We start from the raw sequence: 9353 nt of genomic DNA on the forward strand, positions 1-9353 counted from the left end.
TACAGTTTAGTGAAGAACCCCCAATATATTCAGGTCAACAAACATCCTTATGAAGGTAGCTACCATAGCCACTCTTAAAGCTTTAGAAACTAAAGAAAAAAATATTCTAACAATTTCATTTCTATTGAACCCTGTGCATTTTTTTTCAATACTTTGTATGAGTGATTAACATGGAGCAGGCATGCACATCTAGCAGATCATTACACGGACCCAGCTATTTATTATAAGACATTAAAAACACTTTGGTTAAGCCCTGATTTCTGTTTTTCCAGCGGGTTGACACCTTTATCTAAATAAAGACCTGGATGTGTCATACTTGTTAGACGGCATCATTCGAATAGTTTGCTGCCTCCTACAGATCTGATATTGGATGGCTCACACACAGGCGTTTGAAGTGTTCCGTACACATTGTGAACTGGTTTTTAAATGTTTTCCTAGCGTGAAGCCATACAAAGGAATCATTCAAGCTAAACACATTTCTTTATTGGGAGGTGTGATTAAAACCACATTTTAGATTTGTGAGTGTCCACAATAAACACAAAGTGGCCTCGGTTTTTGTGGGAGTCAAAAAGTTAGCGCGAGAATGTAACCTTCAGGAAATGTGTGTTGTAATTCTGAAGGTCATTATGTGACTTCATACACAGGACACATAATTAGTTGTTTGACGCATTGCGTCACGTTGAATACCTGATTGATACATAAAACAATGATTTGTGTTTTTAGATTTAGAACTGGTGTCAGTTAATATAAACGATTGTAATATTATTTATAATAGACAGTGTGAAAATAATAAATTTGTTAACCTATTACACGTGGGCTGCCTAAAGTACATTTCCAGTTGACGCGTACAGACTACACTTTGCGCTAATAATATAAATAAACTTTTTTAGCATTCACGCCAAGTTAAACTTGACAAACAATTTTTACGCACTTTTTAAACACTTTTTGGGGAGTACACAGAAACATTATTTTTTAGCACATAATATTTACATCTGTACGCTCAGCGCAATCCAATTCTGTGCTCCAGGAAAATGGGGGGGGGGGGGGAATGTCTGAAGCCGCTGGCGCAGATTGAGACTTTTCAGGTTGGTACATAGTTGAACACAAGTGCAATTTAAAATGAGATTTCCGTGTGTCAATTTCTGACGAAAAAAGCTGTTTACTACCCTTATTACACAGGCCCTATACTAGCATCATTTTCCAATGTTATGTCATTATTACGCGTTTATTAATGCCCTTGCTTTAAAAAGATACTTGATGTGCTCATTATATGGCATTGAAAGAGTTTGGTTACTGTCTGTTGGTTTCTAGATCAGCCCACGTTAAAACCAAACTCCTGTGGCATGAAAGGATTATATGGCGTATTGCATTATTATTACTGCAGAACATATTGAGATCAGCATCAATTATTCTGGGCTATTCACTGAGCAGATCTGAGTGGGCAATATACCTACGTAAAAAAAAACTACTGAATCCCCCTCTTAGGTAATATAATGATCTTTGGGTGTGCTCACTCATTTATATGATGCAATATATTAAAGAAGCAGTTCCCCCTAATAGTTTTCTTTTTACCACTTTATGAAGAAGAGGGTCTCCAGAGTTGAAACACGTTAATATTAGCTCCGGGGACACCCCTGGTTCCAAAGATATTTATCTGTTGCCGTTCCAGGGGAAACAAAATGGCAGTATAAATCTCTCCTATTGGCCCGTGTGACATAGGGGTTTTTAAATTCCAGTAAGTACCAGCCTTACTGTTAATGGTATGTGCCTCAGGAACCAGGGGAACTCAACTCCTTAGCTGAAATAATGGGGTTCTGCTGCTCCGGATATCCCTTCCCCCACCCACCCCCCGCTTCACATCCTTTTCCATTTTAGGAAAATGATTACGATATAAAACTTTTATAACTGAGGTCCAAAGAGCTTGTTTCCCCCCAATATGTTATAGATCTAGATGTTATTAAGATCAAGCACAATAACTCTTCATTTTTGTGAGGTGTTTTTACCACCGATAACGGGAGTTGTACACCAAGCAGTGGCAGCCGTTAGCAATTGGTTACTATATGCATTACTCTTTCAATAACCCTGATATTGTGCATTCTCAAGGCGCCCACCTCTAACTGAAATATAACAGTAACACGATTTCTATTCTTCCCTCATTTTTGAATGTAGAGATACAGAGTACGAGAAAAGTGTGGATTTCACCCCGGAGGTGGCTGCATGAATATCGCACCTCTAATTGGAAGATGCATTATTCATTTTACACCCCACTATTTCCTGTCTCCTATGTGCTGGGGAGACGGCTCAGACTTATAAGCCCTGGCCCGTTTACCCATAGCTAGTGGCCAAACGGATTTAACAAGGAATGGTGCTGTGACTTTGTTAATAAAGATCATTGAGGCAGAGCTCTGAGAACTGTATTTTAGAAAGCAATATTTCTGCTGTTAAGTAGGGAGGAGAGAAGCTTTGTCAAATAGATTCCTTTTTGTCCTTGAAAACAAAGTGGAATTGTAAGTTTCTAAATTAAAATACATAGTGGTACTCTGGGTGTAAGAATACAAAGAAGTGATTCTGTGGAACCCGAACACCATCACACTTCAACCACTGCTAATAAGTATCACAGGCTTCCTTATAGTAGCATTTTACCCTGGTATATGTCAGAATAGGCTTCTCATCTCCCAAGGAGCAAATAGGGTCATTAGAGGCAATGTTAAAACCCTGCATGACACATATTAACTCCTTCCTTGCAGAGCAATGCGGTTCTGGACCCGCCTGCCCGGCATGGGTTAATACCCTATTAGCACGCCACGTCCCAGCCAGAGAATATCAATAAACATCCTAGAGCAAAGGCGGCCAAATCCAGTCATCAAGGGTCACGAACAGGTCAGGTTTTCAGGATATCCCAGCTTCAGCACAGGTGGCTGTCATTGACAGAGCCACTGATATCCATCAGGATATCCTTTCAGGATATCCATGTGCTGAAGCAGGGATATCCTGAAAACCTGACCTGCTAGTGGCCCTTGAGGACTGTAATTGGCCACCCCTGTACTAAAGGCAGAGAAGGGGTTAATGTATACACCCTAATCATCTAATGTTACCACGGTAAGCCTGAGACTGCACTGGGGTCTCCATTTTAACCTCCAGGGCACTTAATATTTAAAATGCTTATATCTCCTGGACGGAGCATAAGGTTTTAAATATTTAAACCGTGTTCGAAGGGACAATAAGATTTAAAAAAATGAAGGTGCAATAAAACTTGCCGATTTGCACGGACGGCTGATTTAGTGTAATTCACTTGTGTAAGAAGATGCCAAGCACACACTTTAAGCATCACTCATCTTTGCACACAGCATTGCCTTTCTTCTATTTATTTTCCGCTAACAATACCATCAGAGAACACTTTCTAAGTAGCCAGGGTTTACACGCAAAGCATTCATTCCGGCCTCACCTTACTGCAAGTGAGTGGGACATTACAGGCAGCCTCAGCACAGCCAAACAAAAGCTGCACACGCTCCCTTTTATAGAAAAAAAGAAAAGGATCTTGACATAAGTGTCTATTCAGATTTGTTACTTCCATTAGCATTGCTCACTTTCTAAATCTGTGACATGTTCCTCTCTGCAATAAGACTGCTGTGTCCAGTAGGCTGTTTGTGATGGTGCTTAGGAGCCTAAGCAGCAGTTACACCTCAAATTATAGTCTGTGTTTCTTTTAATCATTCAACTTTTTCAGCAAATAACAGCTCTTCCTCCCAGTGTGGAAAGCCTGTCACAATGTACACTTAAAGCACTCCACATCTGCTCTACCATTTTGAAAGGTTGTTCCCTCATTTAAAGCTGCAGTTCAAGCTGCCGTTTAAAAAAAAAAAAAAAAAAAATTCCCATTCAATATGTGCATCAATAAAATCTGCACACTGACAAGTGATTAGCTAAGCTGCAGATCGATCTGTAATCAATCGATTCTCTGGGTTATTTAATTCAGTTCTTGCACAGCATTGTGGGCAATGTAGTGGCTGGAATATAATTGACTGGGCAGTTACTAGATACAATTGGTGCACTGCTAGAGAGAGGGTGGGGCTCAAGAGCCAGAGCCTATCAGAAGGGGGGGGGGGGGCTGTCACTTTGGAAATGCTTCCTACACTAGAAACATTCAAAAAATGTCTTTAAAACATTCATTTTTTTTTTATGCTACAAGTATTTTCTCATATAGGAGGTATACAGAGTAGACAGCACTCAATGAGTGAGAAGTAATAAGAATGTGCAAGGTGCAACGGGGGGGGGGGCGTGGGGGGGCCTCAACCGTCCCAAATGATACCAGTACAAAATATATGGTTCCCAGCACACAATCAAGAGAAAGAGAACTAATAATGAGCAAAAGGTATATATTTAATGTGTATACAGATAAATACACAAACAAATGATAAAGGATGGAGAATGCAAACGTAAACACTACTATAGGTGCGAATAACAATTGAGGAGAAAAGATACACTGGAGGCTAATAAGGAGTGTAGGCAATGAGGGGAGGGAAAACAGAAGCGTGGAGGGGGGTTGGGGGAAGGGAGGGAAAAACAAAGAATGTGGAGGAAACAAATTGAAGGGAAGTAGAGGGGGCAACGTTTCAGGGAATTAACCCCTGCTTCTGGCCCATTCCCTACGGTCTGAGTGACCACAGGTACTTCCCTCTCCCTTGATCCAAACCTCCATATAACGCTAAACAAGTAAACACCCAGCTAACTAGGTAAAGCAATATGTGCATTAATACAATCTGCACACTGACAAGTGATTAGCTAAGCTGCAGATCGATCTGTTCTCCTGTAATCAATCGCTTGCTCCGGGTTATTTAATTCAGTTCTTGCACAGCATTGTGGGCAATGTAGTTCCTGGAATATGATTTACTGGGCAGTTACTAGATACAATTGGCTCACTACTAGAGAGAAGGCGGGGCTCAAGAGCAAGAGCCTATCAGAAGGGGAAGGGGCTGTCACTTTGGAAATTGTTTCTACATTAGAAACATTAAAAATGTCTTTAAAACATTTTTTTTTAAATGCTACAAGTATTTTCTCATAGTACAGAGCTGATTTATTTAAAAAAAAAAAACACACACACATAGGATGTTGCTTGAACTGCTGCTTTAAAGGGAGACTACTTTATGGGACTGCTACCATCTTACTACATTTGAACAGCATCTGTTTGACTTGCACCATACATACCGCTCTGTTACAGTACATTGTTGCAGCGACCACCCCTCTCTTTTGCTGCACTGAGACACTGGATAGCTTTTTCAGTGTGTGGTTTAAATTCCTTAGGAATGACCAACTATCACAAAGGTTTACAACTATTCTGTTAGATACATGTATATGCCATTACTTCTCTCTACTATCCTCAGTGTGTTCAGCTACTTCATTTTGCTTATTCACATGACATATTTGGTGACATTCTCCTCTGGGGTGACCATGCATTGCTCTGCTTGAATCTGGTGGCTTGTTTAGCATATATGCCTTACTTTTGATTCAATATTTTGTCACCTACATTTAGTATATAGCTTTTGTTGTGCCTTGTCTACCCGGGTACTCTCCAGTGTTGTGGTCCTCCGTGGGGCACTTTACATGCTGTGCATGTTTTGTGTTTTTACATTTTGTGTGTGTATTGGGGGTAGTCTGTGTGCGTGTATTTAGGGGATAGTGTGTGTGCATGTATTTGGGGGATAGCGTGTGTGCATGTATTTGGGGGATAATGTGTGTGCATGTATTTGGGGGATAGCGTGTGTGCATGTATTTGGGGGATAGCGTGTGTGCATGTATTTGGGGGATAGCGTGTGTGCATGTACTTGGGGGATAGTGTGTGTGCATGTATTTGGGGGATAGCGTGTGTGCATGTATTTGGGGGATAGCGTGTGTGCATGTATTTGGGGGATAGCGTGTGTGCATGTATTTAGGGGATAGTGTGTGTGCATGTATTTAAGGGATAGCGTGTGTGAATGTATTTGGGGGATAGCGTGTGTGCATGTATTTGGGGGATAGCGTGTGTGCATGTATTTAGGGGATAGTGTGTGTGCATGTATTTGGGGGATAGTGTGTGTGCATGTATTTGGGGGATAGTGTGTGTGCATGTATTTAGGGGATAGTGTGTGCGCATGTATTTGGGAGAAGTGTGTGTGCATGTATTTGGGGGATAGTGTGTGTGCATGTATTTGGGGGATAGTGTGTGTGCATGTATTTAGGGGATAGTGTGTGTGCATGTATTTGGGGGATAGTGTGTGTGCATGTATTTGGGGGATAGTGTGTGTGCATGTATTTAGGGGATAGTGTGTGTGCATGTATTTAGGGGATAGTGTGTGTGCATGTATTTGGGGGATAGTGTGTATGCATGTATTTGGGGGATAGTGTGTGTGCATGTATTTGGGGGATAGTGTGTGTGCATGTATTTGGGGGATAGTGTGTGTGCATGTATTTAGGGGATAGTGTGTGCGCATGTATTTGGGAGAAGTGTGTGTGCATGTATTTGGGGGATAGTGTGTGTGCATGTATTTAGGGGATAGTGTGTGCATGTATTTGGGGGATAGCGTGTGTGCATGTATTTGGGGGATAGCGTGTGTGCATGTATTTGGGGGATAGTGTGTGTGCATGTATTTGGGGGATAGTGTGTGTGCATGTATTTGGGGGATAGTGTGTGTGCATGTATTTAGGGGATAGTGTGTGCATGTATTTAGGGGATAGTGTGTGTGCATGTATTTGGGGGATAGTGTGTGTGCATGTATTTGGGGGATAGTGTGTGTGCATGTATTTGGGGGATAGTGTGTGTGCATGTATTTGGGGGATAGCGTGTGTGCATGTATTTAGGGGATAGCGTGTGCGCATGTATTTGGGAGAAGTGTGTGTGCATGTATTTGGGGGATAGTGTGTGTGCATGTATTTGGGGGATAGTGTGTGTGCATGTATTTGGGAGAAGTGTGTGTGCATGTATTTGGGGGATAGCGTGTGTGCATGTATTTGGGGGATAGCGTGTGTGCATGTATTTGGGGGATAGCGTGTGTGCATGTATTTGGGGGATAGCGTGTGTGCATGTATTTAGGGGATAGTGTGTGCGCATGTATTTGGGGGATAGTGTGTGTGCATGTATTTGGGGGATAGCGTGTGTGAATGTATTTGGGGGATAGCGTGTGCGCATGTATTTGGGAGAAGTGTGTGTGCATGTATTTGGGAGAAGTGTGTGCATGTATTTGGGGGATAGTGTGTGTGCATGTATTTAGGGGATAGTGTGTGTGCATGTATTTGGGGGATAGTGTGTGCGCATGTATTTGGGAGAAGTGTGTGTGCATGTATTTAGCGGATAGTGTGTGTGCATGTATTTGGGGGATAGTGTGTGCATGTATTTGGGGGATAGTGTGTGCATGTATTTGGGGGATAGTGTGTGCATGTATTTGGGGGATAGTGTGTGCATGTATTTGGGGGATAGTGTGTGCATGTATTTAGGGGATAGTGTGTGCATGTATTTGGGGGATAGTGTGTGTGCATGTATTTGGGGGATAGCGTGTGTGCATGTATTTAGGGGATAGAGTGTGTGCATGTATTTGGGGGATAGTGTGTGCGCATGTATTTGGGAGAAGTGTGTGTGCATGTATTTAGGGGATAGCGTGTGTACATGTATTTGGGGGATAGTGTGTGCATGTATTTGGGGGATAGTGTGTGCATGTATTTAGGGGATAGAGTGTGTGCATGTATTTGGGGGATAGCGTGTGTGCATGTATTTGGGGGATAGCGTGTGTGCATGTATTTGGGGGATAGCGTGTGTGCATGTATTTGGGGGATAGCGTGTGTGCATGTACTTGGGGGATAGTGTGTGTGCATGTATTTGGGGGATAGCGTGTGTGCATGTATTTGGGGGATAGCGTGTGTGCATGTATTTGGGGGATAGCGTGTGTGCATGTATTTAGGGGATAGTGTGTGTGCATGTATTTAAGGGATAGCGTGTGTGAATGTATTTGGGGGATAGCGTGTGTGCATGTATTTGGGGGATAGCGTGTGTGCATGTATTTAGGGGATAGTGTGTGTGCATGTATTTGGGGGATAGTGTGTGTGCATGTATTTGGGGGATAGTGTGTGTGCATGTATTTAGGGGATAGTGTGTGCGCATGTATTTGGGAGAAGTGTGTGTGCATGTATTTGGGGGATAGTGTGTGTGCATGTATTTGGGGGATAGTGTGTGTGCATGTATTTAGGGGATAGTGTGTGTGCATGTATTTGGGGGATAGTGTGTGTGCATGTATTTGGGGGATAGTGTGTGTGCATGTATTTAGGGGATAGTGTGTGTGCATGTATTTAGGGGATAGTGTGTGTGCATGTATTTGGGGGATAGTGTGTATGCATGTATTTGGGGGATAGTGTGTGTGCATGTATTTGGGGGATAGTGTGTGTGCATGTATTTGGGGGATAGTGTGTGTGCATGTATTTAGGGGATAGTGTGTGCGCATGTATTTGGGAGAAGTGTGTGTGCATGTATTTGGGGGATAGTGTGTGTGCATGTATTTAGGGGATAGTGTGTGCATGTATTTGGGGGATAGCGTGTGTGCATGTATTTGGGGGATAGCGTGTGTGCATGTATTTGGGGGATAGTGTGTGTGCATGTATTTGGGGGATAGTGTGTGTGCATGTATTTGGGGGATAGTGTGTGTGCATGTATTTAGGGGATAGTGTGTGCATGTATTTAGGGGATAGTGTGTGTGCATGTATTTGGGGGATAGTGTGTGTGCATGTATTTGGGGGATAGTGTGTGTGCATGTATTTGGGGGATAGTGTGTGTGCATGTATTTGGGGGATAGCGTGTGTGCATGTATTTAGGGGATAGCGTGTGCGCATGTATTTGGGAGAAGTGTGTGTGCATGTATTTGGGGGATAGTGTGTGTGCATGTATTTGGGGGATAGTGTGTGTGCATGTATTTGGGAGAAGTGTGTGTGCATGTATTTGGGGGATAGCGTGTGTGCATGTATTTGGGGGATAGCGTGTGTGCATGTATTTGGGGGATAGCGTGTGTGCATGTATTTGGGGGATAGCGTGTGTGCATGTATTTAGGGGATAGTGTGTGCGCATGTATTTGGGGGATAGTGTGTGTGCATGTATTTGGGGGATAGCGTGTGTGAATGTATTTGGGGGATAGCGTGTGCGCATGTATTTGGGAGAAGTGTGTGTGCATGTATTTGGGAGAAGTGTGTGCATGTATTTGGGGGATAGTGTGTGTGCATGTATTTAGGGGATAGTGTGTGTGCATGTATTTGGGGGATAGTGTGTGCGCATGTATTTGGGAGAAGTGTGTGTGCATGTATTTAGCGGATAGTGTGTGTGCATGTATTTGGGGGATAGT

Source organism: Ascaphus truei, chromosome 3 (assembly GCF_040206685.1).
Source record: "Ascaphus truei isolate aAscTru1 chromosome 3, aAscTru1.hap1, whole genome shotgun sequence".
NCBI lineage: Eukaryota > Metazoa > Chordata > Amphibia > Anura > Ascaphidae > Ascaphus > Ascaphus truei.